The following is a 24,216-nucleotide window of genomic DNA, read 5'->3' as shown; positions in this document are numbered from 1 at the left end:
AATGCACAACAATCATTGAATTCTATTTTATCTGCAATAACTCATTCTACTTCTGCTAAATCAGTTAACAAGAAGAAAGTGCCCAACACTGCTTGGGTTGCTAAACACACTTAAAACTCATTATGTGCAGGGTAAAATAAAGAAGGTCATATGGATCATTGACAGTGGATGTTCCAGATATATGACAGGTGATAAAGCCCTGCTATCATAATTTGAGGAGAAGGCTGGCCCTTTGGTGACCTTAGGAGACAACAACAAAGGATTCATAATGGGATATGGCAAGATTGTTTCTAGAAATATTGTCATTGATGATGTAGCACTGGTAGCTGATTTTGAAGTGAATCTTCTCAGTGTTAGCCAATTTGTAGATAAAGGCTTTGAAGTTTTATTCAACAAAGAAGAATGCACTTTTATCAGCAAGAAAACTGGTGAAGTTGCTTTAAAAGGAGCAAGGAAAGGAAGCTTTTCTGTTGCAGATTTGGACTCAATAAATAAAGATGGAATTTTTTGCTTCTATACCAAGGCATCAGAAGAACAAAGCAAGTTGTGGCATAAAAGTTATCTCACTTGAATTTCAAGGCAATTAACACCTTGGTCAAAAAGGAGTTAGTAAGAGACATGCCTAATCTAGAGTTTGCTCAAGTTGAAGTTTGTGAAGCTTGTTAGAAAGAAAAAATGAAAAGATCAAATTAGAAGTCAAAAACTGTGAATTCTATAAGTGCATCATTGCAACTTATTTACATGGACTTGTTTGGCCCGGTAAATGTCTTATCAATTTCAAGGAACAAATATGCACTTGTGATGGTGGATGATTTCTCAAGATACACTTTGTTAGAGTTCATGCACTCTAAAGATGAGACTCCACACATCATAATTGAGCACATCAAGAAGATAGAGAAATAGGCTGATGATCATAATTGTGTAAAAAGATTGAGAAGTGATAATGGAACAGAATTCAGGAATGCAACATTGAGTGAATTCTGTAAAAGCAAAGGCATTGTTCAAGAATTCTCAGCTGCTAGAACACCTCAACAAAATGGAGTAGTTGAAAGGAAGAACAGAACACTAGTTTAAGCTGCTAGAACAATGCTCCAAGATACCAAGTTTCTAACAAGTTTCTGGGAAGAGACTGTTAACACCGCATGCTATACTCAAAACAGATATCTCATTAACAAGGCTCATGAAAAATCACCTTACTCAATCATGTCTAAGAGAAAGCCTACTGTAAAGCATCTTCATGTGTTTGGAAGCAAGTGTTATATTTTGAAAGACAACTTTGAATATGTGGGAAAATTTGACTCAGCTTCTCATTCAATAATATGAATATTTTCATTCTGAAGAAGGAGAATCATTGAATGATACCTTCAATAGATTTCAGAAACTGTTGAATGGATTGAAGCTGTATGGCAGAGTGTACCAAGTCAAGGATTCTAACTTAAAATTTCTGAGGCCTCTACCAAAGGAATGGAAGTCTATGACTGTTTCACTAAGGAATTCTCAAGATTATAAGGACTTCACACTTGAAAGATTATTTGGAATTTTGAAGACCTATGAACTTGAGATAGAGCAAGATGAGCTGTTGGAGAAGGGAAAGAGAAAAGGTGGATTGGTTGCACTTGTAGCTGAAAATGAGAGAACTGAAGCCAGGAATGAAGAAAAGACAATGCCAAGTCTCAAAATTGGCACAAGCAAATCACAATCAAGCAAGGGAAAGGAGCAAACAGCTGAGGTTGAAGACAATTCCAGTCAAGATGACTCTGATGATGTTGATGAACATCTGGCCTTTCTGTCCAGAAGGTTTGCAAAGATGAAATTTAAGAAAAACACTAGAGCCACTAAGCCAAATAAGAACATGGTGGACAAGTCTAAGTTCAACTATTATAACTGTGGCACAAGTGAACACTTTGCAAGTGAGTGTAGAAAGCCAACTTCTGAAAAGAAGAAATTTGAGCAAGTGGATTACAAAAAGAAATATTTCGAATTGCTCAAACAAAAGGAAAGGGCTTTTCTGACTCAGGAAAATGACTGGGCAGCTGATGGAGCCAATGAAGAAGATGATATGGAGTATGTCAACTTAGCCCTGATGGCTAATTCTGATAAAAATAAAATTAGTTCATCAAGCAACCAGGTAATCACTACTGACCTCTCTCAGCTTTTTAAAAATAAATGTAATGAAGCTATAAATGATATGTCCAATAAATTATATCATTTACGTGTTTCCCTTAAATCACTGGCTAAAGAGAACATGAGAATTAAAGAGAATAATCTGTTTTTAAGTGATAGGAATGCTGTGTTAGAGGGTAAGGTAATTGAGCTTGAAAAGATTAAAATCAAATGCTTATCTGTTGAGAGTGAACTAGAAGAGTCTGTTAAGAAAGTAGAAATTCTTTCTAAATAACTAGAACGTGAGCAAGAGGTAATCAAGGCCTGGAAAATATCTAAGGATGTTAGTGCTCAAATTGTCAAGGTTCAAGGAATTGAATCACTCTTTGAGAATGCCTGGAAGAAAAACAAAAAGGAAATGGAATTAATTGATGGACTATCAACGGATGTGGAATCAACGGATGATGAGAGTCATCCGTTGAAGGAAGAAAAGGAGCATCCGTTGAAGGTTGATCAGTTGAAACAGGCAAATGACTCTAAAATGAATAATTTGAAAAATCTTAGTAAGAAGTTTGGTTCAACTTCCAAGAACTTTGTCAAAGGAGAAGCTAGCACATCCAAATATGCCAGTAAGGTGAATATAGGACACATGACTTTAGATCAGTTGAAAAATAGGCTTAAGTTGGTTGAGGATAAAAAGGAAACTAAAAGAAAATCTAATAGAAATGGGAAGGTAGGGATTAATAAACACAACAACTACACACCTGATAAGTATGCTCCTAGAAAAAGTTGTGTGCATTGTAGTAGTGTTAATCATCTATCTGCTAACTGCAAATCTGTTAAAAATGCTCCCATGCCTTTAACTCCTTCCATGCCTAACATGTCTATGTCACCACTGCATGCTATGTCTGTTATGTCTCAACAGAATCCATATGCACATTTTGCAAATATGCCATATGTTAATAATCCTTATTTTGTTGCATTTAGTATGTCTCAAATGCCAGACAACATGCCTATGTGGAATAACATGTTTGCACAATCCATGCCTTATCAAATTCAACCAAATGTGCTAAATGATTCTGTGACTAACCCTACACCTCAACCAACTACATCTGAGACCAAGGTTGACTTAGGAGGTGCAGGAAGTGTGAAGTCTAGGAAAAAGACTAACAAGGCTGGACCCAAGGAAACTTGGGTACCAAAATCAACTTGATTTGATTTTGTTGTGTGCAGGGAAAAAGAAGGAATCTATGGTACTTGGACAGTGGTTGTTCAAGGCACATGACATGAGATTTCACCCTGCTCACAGAGTTCAAGGAGAGAGATGGCCCTAGTATAACCTTTGGAGATGACAGCAAAGGGTTCACTACAGGATATGGCTTGATTTCAAAGGAAAATGTCATCATTGATGAAGTTGCATTAGTTGATGGTCTCAAACACAATCTATTGAGCATCAGTCAACTATGTGACAGAGGAAATACTGTTTCCTTCAATTCTGAAGCCTATGTTGTTACCAGTAAGAAGGACAACAAAGTGGTTCTAACTGGAGTTAGAAAAGGGAATGTGTACTTGGCTGACTTCAACTCTACAGATGCAGAATCAATTACTTGTCTTTTCAGCAAAGCAAGTCAAGATGAAAGTTGGCTATGGCACAAGAAGCTGTCCTATTTGAATTTCAAGATAATGAATGATCTAGTCAAAAAGGACTTAGTTAGAGGAATGCCTCTAGTGGAATTCTCAAGGGATGGACTGTGTGATGCTTGTCAGAAATGAAATTAAAAGAGAGCATCATTCAATAAGAAACTTGAATCAACAATTGATGAACCATTACAACTGCTACACATGGATCTTTTTGGACCAGTCAATGTATTGTCAATTTCAAGGAAAAGATATTGCCTAGTGATTGTAGATGGTTTCTCAAAGGCAAGTTTGATGCAAAGGCTGATGAAGGGATATTTATTGGTTATTCTGCTGGAAAATCATATAGGGTCTACAATCTAAGAACCAACATTGTTATGGAATCTGTGCATGTTGTGTTTGATGATAAAAAGATTGATGGACTAACAGATGAGGGACATCATGAAGGACTCAAATTTAACAACATTGAGATATATTGTGATGATAGTGAAGATGAGAATGATGGAGAAGACACTTCAAAAAGGATTCAAAATCTGCCTTTGGATAATGCACAAAATGCTGCATCAGTTGAAAGTCATAACTCAGCATCCGTTGACCGAAGTAATGTAGCATCCGTTGAAAGACAAAGTGCATCATCCGTTGAAGTACATAATGGAGCATCCGTTGATCATAGTTCATCAACGGATAATCAATTTACATCATCAGTTGATAGAACTCCCAGTTCCTTGCAAAGGACCAATAACTTCGGGGGAGTTTTAACTAATCAACACTCTATCTCACATCATGACAACACTGAGACCACTTCATCTAGAGCCAATCTTCCACCTCAAAGGAAATGGACCAAGAATCATCCCTTTGAACTAATCATTGGTGATGCAACATCTAAGGTACAAACTAGAAGGGCTACTCAAGATGAATGTCTATACAATAGTTTTCTATCACAGGAGGAACCTAAGAGAGTGGAAGAAGCTCTATTGGATCCAGATTGGATTTTAGAAATGCAAGAGGAGCTAAACCAATTTGAGAGGAACAAAGTATGGAAGCTGGTACCCAAGCCAAAGAATAAGAGTTCTATTGACACAAAATGGGTATTCAGAAACAAGATGGATGAAAATGGCATTGTCATAAGGAATAAAGTTAGATTAGTTGCCAAAGGCTACTCTCAACAAGAGGGAATAGATTTTGATGAGACATATGCTCCTGTTGCAAGACTTGAAGCCATCAGAATTTTTCTAGCCTATGCAGCCCATGCCAATTTCAAAGTCTATCAAATGGATGTCAAGAGTGCATTTCTGAATGGAGAATTGGAGGAAGAAGTCTATATGAGCCAGCCTCCAGGGTTTGAAGATCCAAATTTTCCAGACCATGTGTATTTTCTGTTGAAAGCACTCTATGGACTAAAGCAAGCACCTAGAGCCTGGTATGAGACTTTGTCAAAATTTCTCCTAGATAATTACTTCACACGAGGTACCGTTGACAAAACTCTTTTATTTAGAAATGTTAATGGCTCTACAATACTTGTTCAAATTTAAGTAGATGATATTATATTTGGTTCTACAGATGATAAACTTTGTAAAAAGTTTGCTAAGTTAATGTAAAGTAAATATGAAATGAGCATGATGGGAGAGCTAACTTATTTTCTTGGTTTACAAGTTAAACAAGTTAGTGGTGAAATTTTCATTAGTCAAACTAAAATATTCATGATCTTTTAAAGAAGTTTGACTTAATGGAATGTTCATCTGCAAAAACTCCCATGGCCACTGCCACTAAGCTTGAATTAAACAAGGCTGAAAAGTCTGTGGACATTACAAGCTATAGAGGCATGGTTGGTTCACTTCTATATTTAACTGCCAGCAGACCTGATATAATGTTTTCTACATGTCTTTGTGCTAGATTTCAAGTTGATCCTAGAGAATCTCACTTAGTTACTATTAAAAGAATTTTCAGATATCTCAAAGGGACTCGAAATCTAGGAATTTGGTACCCTAGAGAGTCTGGTTTTGATATAATTGGCTACTCAGATGCAGATTATGCAGGTTGCAAAATAGACAGGAAAAGTACAACTGGCACCTGTCAATTTCTAGGAAATAAGCTTGTTTCATGGTTCAGCAAGAAGCATAATTCTGTTTCTACATCAACAGCTGAGGCTGAGTACATTACTGCTGGTAGTTGCTGTGCACAGATATTATGGATGAAAAATCAACTATTTGACTATGGGGTGAATGTTGACAAAATTCCAATATTCTGTGACAACACAAGTGCTATTGCCATTACTGAAAATCCAGTGCAGCATTCAAGAACCAAGCATATTGACATCAAGTACCACTTCATAAGGGAACATGTGATGAATGGTACAGTGGAACTTCATTTTATTCCAAGTGAAAAAATAAATTGCAGACATATTTACCAAGCCACTTGATGAATCAACATTCACAAGATTGGTAAGTGAGCTAGGTATGCGTAATTATTCCTAAATTCATGTCCTTATTGTAATTTGTTTTGTAGCCTGAAATGAATTTCTTGCAAGAACAAAGTTGGCTTTAAGTAAAGTTTATTCTATCAATGGATATTCCCTATCCGTTTAAAGTCAAAATTGTTCTGTCAACGGATGTCCATTATCCGTTGAAAGACAAATACATTTCTGGTAATTTTATCCTTCAACGGATAAAACTGTGTTAATTTTCAACGGATAATTGTTTACCTCATCCGTTGAAGTGTCACATCAGTCGTTTTGAGTGAGTCACAGCCGTTGATTCTATTTTCTTAACAGTTGATACATATATATATATACAGTTGTATGTATTTGTATTAAAGGCAGTTTTTAGAATACATACAGTTTTTCTTTTATTCTCAAACGGCTATAATTCACTAAAAAATATTATTTAATCATTATTTTTATGTATTAATTTGAGAAAGTATAAAAGCCCCTTTGAATTCTTATTTTCACGTTACGCTTTCTTGCAATTTTCAAAAGTTTTTACTCTCTTTCTCTCCCAAAACTCTCAACTTTTCTCTGCAACTTCTACCCACAACAATGGCACCATTAGTAAAGATAATGTCCCAATCTGGGTTTGTCTATGAGAAAACCAATTTCGTAGCTTTGGTGGAAAAGAATGAAGCCCACTCAGATTATCACAAGATGATGGATTTCATCAAAAACTGCAAACTGAGCTATGCAATGCTAGAAGCCCCAATAATTTACTGTGAGGTAGTTGAGGAGATTTGGACAACTGCTGAGTTCAACCCTACTGATATGACCATCTCCTTCTCTCTCAAAGGTAAGGATTATTGTATTAACTGTGATGATATACAGTCCTATTTTAAATTACCTAAAAACAATTCCATGACACCACACACTGATAATGATGTATCTAGCATGTTAGATTCCACAGGCTATTCCCTTGATTCTACTAGTTTAGGCAGTATTAAGAGAAAAGGCCTTAGGAAAGAATGGAGTTTTCTCAGTGATGCCTTTATCAAGGTTTTCTCTGGGAAAATTAGTAATTTTGATGCAATAACTTCAGCTCTTATTAACATACTCTATATGCTGGTTTCTGATAGGTACTATAATTTTATCAAATATGTTATGCTAGAATTGGGTACTAGATTAGGTAACAAGGCTAATAGACCTCATAACATCTACTATGCTAGATTCTTTATGTTATTGGCTAACCATGTTGCTGAAGGTTTGGTCATAAATAATGAGAGTAATAAACTCAAATGTTGGGCACAAGAGAAGAGGGTCCTTGCAGACCTTTTAAGGATCAACCTCAATAGTCAGGTGCCATTGGTATACTTACCAATCATGGATGCACCTCAGGTAAGTGAGGTAAATACTTCTTCAACTCCTACTACTTCCGACCCATCATTTCTTTGCCTTCAAGTGTGGCCATGGAATCTGTGTTAATGCCCCAACAGATTCCCACCAAGGCCACCAAACCTAAAGTTTCAAAATCCAAGTCAAAGAAAGCCACATCTGTTGTCTCTCAAAAGACAACAGTTGTAACAACTACCATAAACCCTGAGGGGAGTGAACAGGGTGTTAGTGGTGAGGGGAGGGGTGAACATCAAGAAAACCCCCAGAATAAGGAAGGAGAGGTGAGTGGTACCCAAGCTAGCCAAGCCACAGTTTCTCAAAAGACTGTGGTGGTTGAAAAGGATTCAAACTCATCCCTAGTTGCATCCTCCCAAAAGGGTGCAACTATTGAAAATAGTCCCCAATCAGGGACACAGAACAAAAGAGGGAGGGATACTGAAGCCACACACTCACCTGTAAAAGCCTTCACAAGAAGAAAGAAGGTCAAAACCCTAGTTTCAACACAGGGTGCACACACTGCACAGATACAACCACCTGTATCTATGCCTTCACAAATTTAGCTTGATGTGACTCCAACAAATGTGGAGTCACATCCCCATTCTCTCAAAATTGACACACACCAACCACCAAATTCTCCATCACCATCTCTAGATGTGGACATGATATTCACATCAATTCCTGATTCTCCCTCTTTACAACTCAGGGAGGAGCCCCACTCAAATACTGGTGATCATCATCTTTTAGATGATTTGTTGGATCATCATCCAATTCTTTCAGACTCAGTTGAAGAATCTGTGTCACCTAAATTAAAATCAATCCACACAGATTCAACAATTATGTCACTTTCAATTTCTACTTCTTTTCCTTCTTCAACGGATATCCCTCATCCGTTGACAAGTGGTTGTTCTTCAACGGATAAGCTTAACAGCAATTATCTGTTGATACCATCAGTTTCAACTTCAACGGATATTCCTTATCCGTTGATGGTCTCTACACATACAACTGAATTAACTCCAAGTGTAGAAGATATGGTTACTGTACAATCACTTCTAGGGTTGAGGGAAGGGAGTGAAAACTTGAGTGAGAGGCTGGGTTGCTCCCAGGCAAAAGGAGAGCTTGAGAGTCTAAATATGCATGCTATTTCTTCCAGCATGGCAAAAGAAAGTGAGAGGAGTACCACCTTAGTAGGTGAAGGTGAGGATGTGAGGAGTGTGAGCCAGGGGGAGCCCCTGATGCAAGAAAAGAGATGAAATTGAGAGAAAAGCAGGTACAGGAGGTATAAGGGTGGATCCAGCCATTGCTAGTGAGTCAATGATTGTGGATGATACTGACAAGGAAAGACAATTTCAGCAACATTACAGAGCTGAAATTGATAACATTTCCTTGGATGCTGACACTTTTACTCATCCTGTGTCAGCCTATCAACTGTTGGCTACTCAGGGCAATGAGGAGGCAAAAAAGACTTTAAACCTAGTACATACTTCAGAATCTCTACAAAGGGATAAAGCTGCTGTCAATATGATGCCTTCTACAGCAGGTGAGCCATCTGAAGAATTTTGAGTAAATTCTAATGATGATGACTCTGATTCTTTTGATGGAAGCATGAACTTAGGGGGAGATGAAGTCCCAAGTTCTATTCCAGAGTTACCTGAATGGGCATTGACAAAAGAGTCTACACCAGGGCATTTCAATGTATCCTTAGTCAAACAAGTTATGGCTATCCAAAAGGCAATTCAAGAAACTTCAAATGCTGGTACCAACGCCATTCTTCAAGCCCACTTAGATTCTCTACATCTCATGAAGCTACAACAATTAAGACAGAATCTAAGTGTGGATGAACTCAAGAAGGATATAGCTGACTTGATGTCCTACAATACTGAGAAACTGGATTCAATCATGCCCTTTGGTACCATGCAAGAACTATTACTAAGACTGAGAAGAGAATCAGATGCTGAAAAGAAGATGGCCAAATTGGAGGAAAGAGTTCAAGCTATTGAAAACTCTATGGTCACCATTCTTCACAATCAACAGTCTCAGACTAGTCTTCTAGTGCAACTGGCTAAAGCACAGGGCTTAACCCCTCTCCTTGATGATAACAAAAAGGGGGAGAATAAAGGGGAAGGGGAAGGGGAGCCATCTACACACATTCAAATATCCAAAGTCCTAGTTCCTGCCATCACTACTTCTCTGACACTTCAAATCAAAGGAAAGTTTGATGGAATTGATCTAATCCAGCTAGCAGCAGCTGGGATGAAGGTGAAAGAGCAAGGGAGAAAAATTGATGAAAGGATGCAACAAGTGTTTGGCTCTACAACTACAAAATCCTTATCTGTGAAACATAGCACAAAAGTTGAGCCAATCTGTAATGCCCTCCAAACCCGGGGTATAAGTCTGGGGGTTACGAGCTAATCACCAAACCTGTACAAGTTTATTAATAAATAATAAAGAAATGAAGCTAAACCCCTTTAACACTAACCAGGACCTTTTTAGGTTAAAGTATGAAAACAAGAACCACTAACTACTTTTATTACAAACCAATATTCAAAATCTCACAAACTCTCCTTGTTACAAACCATTGTCTAATTCATTTTAAACTAAGTTCAGCTTTTATTCAAACACACACACTATCTATCAACACTCCACCTGCTCGGGAAACTCAAAGCTTTCTTCCTGGATTGGGATCAACACCTTGGGTATGAGAGGATCCCGAGGCTTGACCCGCTTCTTTACCACTCGTATCATGATGGGTTTCATATTCCTTCTTAACTGAAAACAATAAGGTGAATAACAACAAAAGGGGTGAGCCAGAAATTTGCTCAACAAGTCTACAAAATATAAACAGTATTAAAGCAATATAAATGAATCCGTAACCCATGTATATCTACAAAGATATAACCTCACGAGAATATAAACAAGGCCATTACTGGCGAGTACAAACGAACTAAACTGGACTCAAGTTCGCAGTTATACCCTGCTGATCAGCCAGGATATAATGCAGATCTATATCTCACTATATAGATCTCGTCGGGCACCCAGGCACTACGGCCCATCTCAAGGATCCGGTTATGTCCCGGTCCTTAGGATTAAGTAAACTTAATCCCAAAAGTAATATTATTCAGTCCCTGGAATAGCAACCGGAATAATCGGTATGCTTTGATATATTCTAATCACCAGAATATATCAATAATGGTGAGTAACAATTGGAATACGAATAATGAATTCAATTGAGAAGAATAAATCAAGAAGTGAAATGAAATATGAACAAGATAATTAAAAGAGTTCAATTGTAATAAGAATCTGAAGAGAATATCACTATTCTGGAAAATAGAATAGAGGAGAAACTTGCCTTCTGCGCGACTTACTGCAATTAACTCACTTTCGTCTATCACCTACTCGATCTGCCTTGCTGGCTTAGCTTCTGTTAGCAAAATAGACTGGTTAAGTCATTTTGTACTTCAGTTGCCTCTTAAATTGACTTCATTTCGTTCCTATTATCTACCCATACGCTTATGACCGACTCGTATATTACATATAAGCAAGTAAGACTCGATTAACCACATAATACATATAAGCATATAAGCACATAATCATTTTTATAGTTAAAATAATTTTTAGAATCAAAATCGACTCGCTGATTGCTCCGTTGATCACCTTCTGCTTCATTTCCCATTTTTCTGGACTTTTTCGGACTCGTCTCGGTACGCATTTTGACTGATAATCAAGCAATTAATAATGTCAACTAGTTTCTAGAATAAATTAGGTCTTTATATTATTTTTAATGAAAAGAATTCATTTTTCTGAGTAAAATGGCTTTCGTTTCGCTTAAATCGGACTAACGGTTGAATTATTATCATTTAAACACTGATAATTCAATTTATTATTCGATATAATTAATTATTACAAATTTTTAAATCCTAAAATAATTATTTAAGAAAATTAAATTCAAAAATAATTTTTTTTATAATTTTTGGAGTTAAAATGAATAAGTTATGATTTATTGAAAGTTATTTGATTAATTATCGGAATAATTAATCACTTTTAATGATTTAATAAATAAATAACTAATAAATAATTAATAAATAATTATTTAATAAGTTAAAATTATTAATCCTTAATTATTAGGATTAATCACAATTTATTACAAATATTTACAACTTATCGTTATTTATTCGATTAGATCGATCGATATCATTAACTGATACAATAACTGTCAAATAAATAGACTATTATTCGAACCAGAATTCAATTCAACGATCCACTACTCATATTTCTACGAGTTATTCACATTCCTCGCATAATTATCGAAACATTACGGTTATTATTACAGTTTATGCGACTTAAATTCACTATCTGTATCTAATTACTCGCTACGAGTAATTATTACGATATTTTACGAATAATTAACTATCGTCTGAATAATAATATGTTAGGTCACACACACTGTAGAGGGGGGTGAATACAGTGTATAATACAATCAAATCGAACTTTAATATATTAAGTAACAGAAAACAAACTTTATTGAAACAATAAACTCTGTTACAGTATGGAACTGTTACCTCTCAGTGATGAACAAATATCACGAGAGTTGCTAGGGTTACAATAAATAATCTTCTCGAATATGATAACACTTATAGTGTAAACCCTATATCTGTGTTTATATACTACACAGTTACAAGATAATCGCTAATTGATATGGAATATAATTCTGCTTCCTAAAATATATCAATCAGATATCTTTTCTTCCAAGTATTTCATTCTTTACGGAACTCCTTCTTCATGCATATCTCTTCTTATGTTTATCTCGATCTTCTTTCCTTTAATCAGCTACTGTCCTTATCTGAACGTCCTTCAGCACTTAAGTTCTGATATCTAACTTCTGATGATTATCTCTTGATAATATAAGTACTGATATCCTTAAGTCCTGACTTTCAGTATAAGTACTGATTAATGGTTAAGTAATGACTTGTCCTGTTAAGTAAGATCTGAAATCTAAACATAAATCATATTAGCCATGACATTATCAAATATATCTAACAATCTCCCCTAACTTGTAAATTAGCATAATATACAAGTTTAACAGATATTTGATGATGTCAAAAACATTAAGTACAAATGCATGAGAATTAGACTAGATAACTACAACTTACAGTCCTTAAAGCTTTACCAATATTTAACTTCTGATAACAACTTCAGTTTGTTCAAATATCAGAATTTAAGCAGTTGTAGATCTTTGACTTGGCTTCATTATCTGATCTCTCTGATGTCAGGAGTTGTTCTGAGATAGTTCTTCAACAAACATCTCTCAGCACATCTAAGTTCATCAATCATTCTCCTTTTGGCATCTTTAAGCTCGGCAGTATCTTCACCAATTTGAAAGATTGCAGCTCTGAGATCATTGATCTTTGCTTTTCTTATATCCTGATCCAGTCTGATCAAATAAGCTTTATCAGACTCAAGATTGAATTCCACATCCCTGTACCCTAGAAAGGTAGTTATAATTTGAGCAGAATTGGGCTTCATTTCAACTATATCACCCTTGTGATCTCTGTACTTTGGAACGTATGTGCTGTCAAACTTAACAGAATAAAGCCTTTTCTGTCTCTGGATCTGATCCTTCAAATAGTTTGTAGCAATCCCTGTCAATCTGTCATCCACTTGAAGTAAGAATAGTACATGCTCCAATTCTTCAAAATACTTCAACGGAATGGCATTTTACCTTATATGATAAACCCTACCATCTGTCATGAAATACAACAAGATGTATTCTTTCAAGTAGGTATGGTAAACCATTTGTACAGATTCCAGTTGATTCAATCTCTCAGGAGTTGCTCCAATACCTGGTTCACTCAAGGAAGTTGGATCATTGGTAGTGTTCTGTATTCTCCTTTCATCAGCACTTCCCAATCCAGTTTTATCTCTTGCTTCCTTTCCAGTAACTACTCTTGCTTCAAAACCACTTGCAGTAGTCTTCAAAGGTTGAGTCTGTTTTTCTTTAGTGAATCCTGGTAGGAGTGTCTTTGGTCTATTTTCTGATATCAAGTTAACTTGAGATATGTCTGAGGTTACTTGCTTCTTCTGAATATCAGAACTTACAATTTCTTGACTCTGAACAACTTGAGCCATGTCAGAGGTTGTTTTAAGAACTTTTCTTGAAGTCAGAGCAAGATCATCCTTTTCATCAGTAATGTCTTCATCCTCAGGAGGTACATAAACCTTGATAGGTTCAACAACCTTTTCTTTACCCTTGGATCTTGGATCTATCTGTGGTTGTGATCTAGCCAATGTTGCTTCAGAATGTGTCCTTTCTTTGATCACAATGCCTTTGAGTTTTGGAAGTGACTTTTTACCAGAAGCTTCAGATTTAGATGTGACTTTCTCTGATTTAAGCCTGGCTTCTTCTTTCATTAAACTCTCCAAGTCCATTCCTGGATTTTCCTGAAGAAATAACTGTCTTGATATTTCCTCATCAAGATCTAAAAGTTCATCAGAACTTATCCTTTTACCAGTAGCAGAACTTATTCTTTTCCCAGTATCAGAACTTGTCCTGTGACTAGCTTGTCTTGATGTGAATCCTCTACCTTGACTATGACCTCTACCCATTCCAGAGCTTCCTCGATCATCTTTTCCATCATCCTTACCTTTCAGTGTCTTGTCAGTCTTGCATTTGGACTTAATTACTTTCTCCCCCTTTTTGGCATCAGCAGGTAATAGAAGAGAGACAAGCAATTCCACTGAAGATTGGATTTCATTAAGTTGTGATTGCTGAGAAGCTTGATTTGTCAGAATATCATCAATCTGAGCTTGTTGATTATCTTGAGTCTTCTCAATATAAGCAATCCTGTCAAAGGTAGGTTGGAAGAACTTTTTCTTATCAATCTTGTGAACTTGTTCTTGCTTCATTAGTTCTTCCCTTAAGAGATGTAACTCTGCATGAGTATTTGAATGAAGACCTTGTAAATGTTTAGTACTCAATGCAGTGACTCTAAGATGTGTTTTGAAATCATCAGTATTTAACATCTCATCAGCTTTTGTCAATTGCTCAGCCAGATTCTGTGCAGTTGGAACACATGTGACTGAGTTCCATTCCTTAGTCCACTCCTGTCCTGCAGGAATTTCACTCCAAGGCACTGGTGCTTCTCTGGTAACAAACTTCTTAACAAGTTTAGACTTAAGAGTAGTTTGTTGAGGAGCATGTCCTGAAGGACCTGCTGCATCAGCATCTGCATTTGTAGCAGCATCACCAGTATCTCCAGCATTTGCAGCATCAGAACTTACAGAATCAGTATCTTCTGATAAAACAACAGTGTGAGTAGCAATGGATGCTTCAACATCCTCTAGTTGCTGATCTGGTTCTAAGTTCTGATCAACAGCCAAATCCTGATGTTCACCTAAAGTCTGATCATCAGCATCATGATGCAGAGAAGGTGTTGTAGATAACTCTGGAGTTTGAACAGCATCAGTAACAGGTGTTGTTGAAGGATTAGTTGCTGTTGGAGCTTCTAAGAGAATTACTTCAGGCACAACCAAGGTTTGAACATCAATATCAGCACGTGTGCCTGGATCAACAGGAGACACAGATGGTGTGTTAGCCTTTTCAGAAACAGCTCCCTTAGATGTAGTTGATGGCGAAGAAGTGACTGTAGCAAATTCCTTGTCTTGTGAGATCAGAGATTCCTGATCCCCTTCCTTAGCTGCTTCCTCTTCATCATCTGAAACTGGCCTTTTTGCCTTCTGTTTCTTGTATCTCGTTGTTGATTTGGATTCCTTGGGAGTTTCAGGAACTGTCATTCTTCTAAGCCTTTTGAGAAGCCTAGATCCCCCGATTCCAGAATCCTTCTGAGAAGTCTCTTTCTCAGCTTCACCTACAACAGATTCTGAAGAAGGAACCTGGTCCTCAGTATCAGATTCATCTCTCAAGGCAATCCTCTTTCTCTTTTGAGGTGTTTGAGGAACAGTCTTTGTCCTCTTTGGCTTGGAGGATGAAGGCTTCACAGTAGGTGCTGAGGATGAGGGTTGAACAGTCTGTGAAGTGGAGAGATTGGATTTGAGATATTTCCTGAGGGTAGGTTGAGTAGAATGAGTGATAGGTGCTGAGGATGATGGTTTTTGAGTGTTTGTTGTTGGTTGGACATCAGAGTAAACATATCTATAAGTATCAGGATCAGCATTTACTAGGATATGTTTTACAGACTGAGGAATCTGTAATGGTCTAACCACTGATTTCTTAGTGTCAGCATTTACCAGGTCATTAAAGTAGCATTTTGCAACTTTAAAAGGTGGGGTTGAGGAACTGACTAATTGAGGTTCATCAGTACAAAAAGTATAAATAAGTTGACAAAATCTAGCAAAATAGACAACATTCCTATCCTCTGTCATCCTATCCCCAATAAAACCAATTATACCAGTTGCAAAATCAAAATGAGTTTGATTTATAATAGCATACCCGATGTGCTGACTCAGAATTGGGATAGCATCAAAATTCGAACATTTGTTCCCAAAAGCTTTAGTGATGCAGTTGAAGAAGAAGCTCCATTCTCGTCTGATATGAGCCCGTTTCAACTGCCCAAGTTTTTCCAAACTCTTTTCATACCCCAAATTTGCCATTAACTCCTGAAGAGCTGATTCGTCTGGAATTGAAAAGGTACAACCTTCTGGGAGATGTAGAGCCTTGCGTATTGTACCAGGAGTAACTGCATAAGAAGAATCACCCACTTCGAAAACAATACTAGGAGTGCCATGTCTACCACCATCATCAAAGTGCCCAGTCCGCCAAAACGTCAGAACTTGTTGGCTCGAAAAGACTGAAGGCTGAGTTAATGCATACCCAATCTCACTGTGTGCAAGAAGATCTTGCATAAAATGCAATTCAGATGGAGCTTCAGCATGATCAAGAATTGCAGCATAGTTGTTTGGAACAAACTTAGCTCCATCAATGATTAAATCCTTAGGTGCCATCTGAAAAATTGGGATTTAAAAGTGCCTGTTAGGTGTTTGATAAAATGTCTGTATGAAAAACCAACGTGAAAAGAAGAGAGAAAGAGAGTAAAAGCAAGTAGAGAGAAAAAGTATGAAGGAAATAAAAGATTAAAGAAATCCTCTCTCTGTCGTACTTATACTCTGGAAAAAAAATGTTACCGTTGGACACCTGTCAGACATGCAGTAATAACGGATAGTTACTGGGTGCGAGAAAACAGTAATCATTACTTGCCCACTTTCCTGTTTTCAAGGAAAAACCGTTCCACTTACCCAGATATTCCATTAATCAAGGTGAAACAGTTTTAATTCAAAATTGAAACTGTTCCCACTGATTTAATTAATTTTCACTGCAACATTAATATTCTGAAAAGAAATCAAGTGAAAGTGACCAAGATAAATTATATGAGTAAGTACTGATAAAGGAAAATCAGAATTTAAATTAAAACAGAATTTATATGGTCATCAGAATATGAATAATTATCAGGATTTATCAATGCATTACAAAATAACTTAGAGACAAAATCTTGAAACAAAAACAAATTTCATTAATATATCAAGAGAATACATTCATGAAATTGAAATTACATCAGTACTTATACAAGATTTCCCTAAGCTACTAAACCTAACATCAACAGCCTTAGTCCTAGCTCAAGAAGCAGGGCAAGGCTGATGATGAAGAAAAACAGGAAGAAGAAAATAAATCATTTCTTTTTCCTACTCTCGACAAACAGAATGGCGAGTCGGATGATTCGCTCTTGCTGGCGGAGAGCTTCCAGCCTTTCCTCCTTAAATCGCTCCAGATGGCGATGGTAATCCATATAGAAGAACAGGAGGTGGGTCAGTACCTCCTGTGGGACAGAGTCTCCTCAGGAATGGCCGTGACGTGCCATTCCTGCTGCCAATCAGCACAGCTTAGCTCCATATTAAATGTTTGGTAATTCAAAAACATGTTGTATCTGACCATTGTGTTTTTGAAAGAAAAAGTATGAAGGTAAGTTTGTGAGAAAGAATTTGATGAGAAGGCTGATGTGAAGTGGTTGCTTATATAGGCAAGTGAATGCCAGGAGACGCAAAGGAATTTAATGCTGACAGGTAGAATTAATTCTACTTCGTCTCCCCAGACTTTGAAAAAGAATAACATTCATTGGAAAGAGAAAACATGGTTTAATGCGCACAAGTAACAAGTAAAAGTAGACTGTTCAAGTACGAATACCATTAACCCTAACCATAGTGACTATTAATCTTCCACTTCAACATATTCTAGTTTGAACCGAGACTGTTATCAAATTTTATCCACAGATAAGTCAAGTAAAGAATTTAGACTGTAATATTAGAACTTAGACTTATTTCAGAACTTAACAGTCATCAGAACATAATTTCTTAACTCGAAAAAAAATGCTTATCTGAGTAAATCCTCATACAAGTTCTGAGTTATACTCTTTAGAACTTAATCTTCAGAATATGCAACCAGAACTTGTCCTCAAAATTAGTGCAAGGTGACACAATGACTATTTATCTAAAACAACACAGACCACCACAGTAATTTTCATCATTCAGATGGAGTGATTAGTGTGTGCATCAAGCTAAATAGCAGACAAAGAGTAAAGTCTGATTCACTTCAGTACATCTTAGAAATAAGGCATAACTAAAATTTTGCTAAAGAGCTGTCAATATCCTGAAACCTACTGATGAATGAGTTCATGCTTGAGTCCACCTCAACTGATTTGTGCTAATTTTATGCATCTTTTTAAATTCTATTTTACAGTGGCTCCTCAGTGTAAGTGAGTCACGACTGCTTATCAGAATTTATGCTATTATCAGAGTATTTCTCCAGTAATCATAGAGTGTGAAAAGTCACCAAGAAAATATTTTGCTTTTCTAATGCATATTTACTTAATACCAGCAATGCATTTGGGTCTTCCCTTCCACATTTTTACTCTAGATCTCAAAGGAGTACCTGATTTTATTCTTTGATCCTTTTGATTTTTCTTTTTATAAGTGAGGTTTATCAGCACTTAGTACATTCAGCAGTTTTACTAGTATCAGAACTTAACAGATGAGTAGCATTATTCTAATTTGTGACTTAGTAATAAGATAAACAAAGTAAACTCAACTAAGCTCAATTATCAGAATTTGCTTGTGTCATAAAATTTCCACAGAAATAATTACTTCTTACATGGGATCATTTGTTTATTGAAGACTACTAGGTCAGTATCTAACACAATTATCCTCATAGGATTGAATGGTTACTTAGACAGACATATCACTTATCAGAGTTTAGAAACATATATCAGACAACAGTCAGTACTTAAAAACATTTATCAATTAATCACAGAATACACAAAGAGATTAAATTCTGTAAATACTGATCATAAAGTCTGATAATACAGAACAAGACTAAGCAGATTTAGAGAAAGAATCTGAAATCATTCCAAGTTCATTTACCAATCTTGTAAAAGTGGCTTCACACAGTGGTTTTGTGAAGATATCTGCTAGTTGTTGATCTGTTGGAACAAAGTGCAATTCCACTGTACCTTCATTCACATGGTCCCTTATGAAGTGGTACCTGATGCTGATCTGCTTTGTCATAGAATGTTGAACTGGATTACCTGTCATAGCAATAGCACTTTGATTATCACAGTAAATAGGGATTTTGAAATATGTTAACCCATAATCCAGTAACTAATTCTTCATCCAAAGAATCTGTTCACAACAGCTTCCTGCAGCAATATACTCAGCTTCTGCAGTTGATGTGGAAATTTGTTTCTTGCTGAACCAAGAAACCAATCTGCCTTCAAGGAATTGGCAGCTTCCACTTGTGCTTTTCCTGTCAATTTTGCAACCTGCAAAATCTGCATCTGAATAACCTATTAGTTTAAAATCTGATTCTCTAGGATACCACAATCCCAGATCAGCTGTTCCTTTAAGATACTTAAAAATTCTTTTCACAGCTGTTAAGTGAGGTTCTCTTGGATCTGCTTGAAATCTTGCACAAAGACAGGTAGCATACATGATATCAGGTCTACTAGCAGTTAGATAGAGTAGAGAGCCAATCATACCTCTGTAATCAGCAATATCTATTGATTTACCAGTATCCTTATCCAGTTTTATTGCAGTGGCCATGGGAGTGGATGCACTTGAACAATCTTGCATTCCAAATTTCTTCAGCAAGTTTCCGGTGTACTTAGTTTGACAAATAAAAGTGCCTTCTTCCTTCTGCTTGACTTGAAGGCCCAGAAAATAGCTAAGTTCCCCCATCATACTCATCTGATATTTTGACTGCATCAGTTTGGCAAACTTCTTGCAAAGTCTGTCATTTGTAGACCCAAAAATGATATCATCAACATAAATCTGGACCAGAAGTAAGTCCTTTCCATGGTTGAGGTAGAACAGTGTTTTGTCTATTGTTCCTCTGTTGAATCCACTTTTCAGAAGAAACTGAGCTAAAGTCTCATACCATGCCCTAGGAGCTTGCTTAAGTCCATAAAGTGCTTTATCAAGCCTGTAGACATAATCTAGATGTTTGGAATCTACAATGCCTGGAGGTTGTTCAACATATACTTCCTCCTCCAATTCTCCATTGAGAAAAGCACTTTTCACATCCATTTGAAAGACAGTAAACTTTTTGTGAGCAGCATAAGCTAAAAATATCCTTATGGCTTCTAACCTAGCAACTGGTGCAAATGTTTCATCATAATCAATTCCCTCATGTTGAGAATATCCTTTTGCAACCAGCCTTGCCTTATTCCTTGTAATTATGCCATCACTGTCAGTTTTGTTTCTGAATACCCACTTTGTACCAATAATAGATCTATTCTTTGGTCTTGGCACTAGGGTCCAGACTTTGTTTCTTTCAAATTCATTCAAATCTTCCTGCATTGCTTGCACCCAATCAGCATCTTGAAGAGCTTCTTCCACTTTTTTTGGCTCAGTCTGAGAGAGAAAAGAATTGTAAAGACATTCATTTGAAGTACCTGTTCTAGTTCTGACACCTGCATCATGATTTCCAATTATCAAATCAGGTGTATGTGATTTTGTCCACTTCCTTGCAGATGGAAGGTTTTCTCTAGAACTGGATGCTCCCCCATGATCCATGCTGTCTTCATTTTCATTTTCTGATGCTCCCCCTAAAACTATGCTCTCTGAGTTGGATTCTTCAGAATTTAGATTTTCAGTACTGGCAGAACTTGGCTTATCAGAACTTGACGAATCAGAACTTGAAGAGCCAGATGTATGTTCTGATATTTCTTGAGATGTGGTAAGATCTTGAGTATGCTCCCCCTGCATAGGTGCATCTTCCTTTGACGTAGTCACCATAGTTTCAATAACATCAGAGTTTAATTCATCAGAGTTTACAGTATCAGGACTTAGACTGTCAGGAATTTCAGTATCAGAATTTGAGTCTTCATTTTCAAATCTCAGCTGATCATGGTCAATGAAATCTTCAAGACCAGTAATCTTCTTGTCATCAAAAGAGACATTGATAGATTCCATGACCACTTTTGTTCTCAAAATATAGACTCTGAAGGCTTTTGTGGAAAGTGGATATCCAACAAAGATTCCTTCATCAGCTTTTAGATCAAACTTGGATAGCTGTTCAGGATGAGTCTTGAGAACAAAACACTTGCATCCAAATACATGAAAGTATTTCAGATTTGGCTTCTTTTTCTTCACCATCTCATATGGTGTTTTTCCATGCTTGTTAATGAGTGTTGCATTTTGAGTAAAACAAGTAGTCTGCACAGCTTCAGCCCAGAAATAGGTTGGAAGCTTTGCTTCTTCAAGCATTGTACGTGCAGCTTCAATGAGAGTTCTATTCTTCCTTTCCATAACTCTATTTTGCTGTGGAGTTCTAGGAGCAGAAAATTCCTGCTTTATTCCATGGTTTTTTGCAGAACTCTTCCATTATCAAATTCTTGAACTCAGTGCCATTATCACTCCTTCAAATTTTCACAGAATCTTTGACCAATTTATCCAGATTTTTGACATGATCAATCAAGATAGATGCAGTTTCACTTTTTGTGTGCAAGAAATACACCCATGTGTATCTGGTGAACTCATCCACTATGACCAACGCATATTTCTTCTTTGCAATAGACATGACATTCACTGGACCAAATAGATCAACATGTAGTAGATGATAAGGATCAAGAATTGATGATTCATTCTTGCTCTTAAAAGAAGATTTTCTTTGTTTGGCTTTCTGACAGGAATCACAAAGGCCATCAGGAGCAAATACTGACTTTGGCAGTCCTCTCACAAGATTTTTCTTGACCAGTTCATTTATATTGTTGAAATTTAAATGAGAGAGTTTCTTGTGCCAATTCCAGCTTTCTTCAATTGATGTTCTACTCATCAGAAAAATTGCAGAACCATCAGTACTTGTTGAAAGCTTTGCTTCATAAATGTTACCACGCCTGTATCCTTTCAGAACAACTTTGCCTTTAGATTTACTCACAATTTTACAGTGTTCTTCAAAGAAATCAACATGATAACCTCTGTCACAGATTTGACTTATACTCAGCAGATTGTGTTTAAGTCCTGAGACCAGAGCTACTTCTTTAATTATGACATTTCCAAGATTGATATTGCCATATCCCAATGTTTTTTCAATGTTGACATCTCCATAAGAAACACTTGGGCCAGCTTTCTCCACAAAGTCTGATAGCAGGGCCTTATTTCCAGTCATATGTCCTGAACATCCACTGTCCAGAACTAGAATATTTTTCCTGTTGCCCTGCAATCACAAAGACCACTAATTATTAGTTTTAAGGACCCAGACTTGCTTGGATCCTTTGGCCTTATTAAGTTTGTTAACATTTGCAGCGGATTTAGCATCAGAGTTTATGTTAACATTTTTCTTATCAGAACTTACACTATCAGACTTTGAATCAGAATTTACACTAGAAGGAACAATGGAAACTTTCTTCAAAGAAGGTTTTATTTGATAATAATCATAGTACAAACTATGATATTCCTTACAAGTATAAATGGAATGCCATAAACTACCACAATGAAAACAAGGATTTTATGGTTTGTATCTAACAGACTGACTCTTAACTCCTGATTTTGAAGGTAAGGAGTTAATATTCTTATTCTTCCTGCAAAAAGAAGCCAAATGGTTAGAACTTCCACAGTTATGACATGTTTTCCTAGGAGCATCAGGAACAGGTTTATAATCATTGCTTTTATTCATACCTTCCTTTCCATTCCTATTTTTCCTAGGTGATTTTACCTTATTTGCATTCTTAACATCTTTCAGCTTATGCTTAAGCTGCTTCTTTGTCATTAAGCATATGTTCACTTCAGCTGTCTTTTCCTGTTTTAGTTTGTCAGAAGTTAATTCCTCTTTAACTTCTGATTTCTCATTTTCAGACTTTACAGTTAAAAACTTAACAGGTTTTAACTTTGGCTTTTGCTTAACAATAGGCTTAATTTCTTCAGTTCCTTTATCATTTTTATCTTCTCCATAACCTAAGCCCTCTTTCCAGTTTCCACTACTTAGCAAATTTTGAGTTGTTTTGCCAGAGTTAGTCCAAGTCCTGATAATCTCTCTTTCCTTTTCTAACTCAGTTTTTAGAGATTCATTCATTTTTAGCACTTCATCCCTAACATAAAAAGCATCATCTCTATCCTTCTGAGTTTGATGGAACATGACTAACTCTTTTTCTAAGAAATCATTTCTTTTCTTAAAAGCAAGATTTTCAGAAGTTAATCTTTCACATATTAAAGTTTGATCTCTATAACTAACAAACATGGTTTTAAGATATCTTCTCAACTCATTAATATCATCAGTATGAAAAGCATAAGTAGTCTGAGGTACCTTTGTTTCAGCAGCTTCAGAACTGCTCTCAGCACTTTCTTTATCAGCATTTGCCATCAATGCATAGTTCTCCTCACTTTCAGAGTCTGAGGTGTCTGTCCAGCTTTTCTGCTTTGTGACAAGAGCCTTGCCTTTGTCACCCTTTGCCTTCTTGCAATCAGGAGATATGTGGCCTTTCTCACCACAGTTATAGCATTTAACATTGGTATAATCTCCTCTGTCAGACTTTCCTCCTCTGCCTTCAGATCTTCTGAAATTCTTCTTATCAGAACTTATGCCTTTCCTGGAAAACTTCTTTCCCTTCCTGAACTTCCTGTATGCAATCTTTGTGATTCCTTTCACCATAAGAGCACACAGCTTCATCATCTCCTCATCAGCATCAGTCTCAGGCAAGCTTTCAGAATCGAACTTTAATATATTAAGTAACAAAAAACAAACTTTATTGAAACAATAAACTCTGTTACAGTATGGAACTGTTACCTCTCAGTGATGAACAAATATCACGAGAGCTGCTAGGGTTACAATAAATAATCTTCTCGAATATGATAACACTTATAGTGTAAACCCTATGTCAGTGTTTATATACTACACAGTTACAAGATAATCGCTAATTGATATGGAATATAATTCTGCTTCCTAAAATATATCAATCGGATATCTTTTCTTCCAAGTATTCCATTCTTTACGGAACTCCTTCTTCATGCATATCTCTTCTTATGTTTATCTCGATCTTCTTTCCTTTAATCAGCTACTGTCCTTATCTGAACGTCCTTCAGCACTTAAGTTCTGATATCTAACTTCTGATGATTATCTCCTGATAATATAAGTACTGATATCCTTAAGTCCTGACTTCCAGTAT

Source organism: Apium graveolens, chromosome 4 (genome assembly GCF_009905375.1).
Source record: "Apium graveolens cultivar Ventura chromosome 4, ASM990537v1, whole genome shotgun sequence".
NCBI classification, from domain to species: Eukaryota; Viridiplantae; Streptophyta; class Magnoliopsida; order Apiales; family Apiaceae; genus Apium; species Apium graveolens.
The sequence above is the reverse complement of the archived record's forward strand: the minus strand, read 5'-3'. Positions refer to the sequence as shown.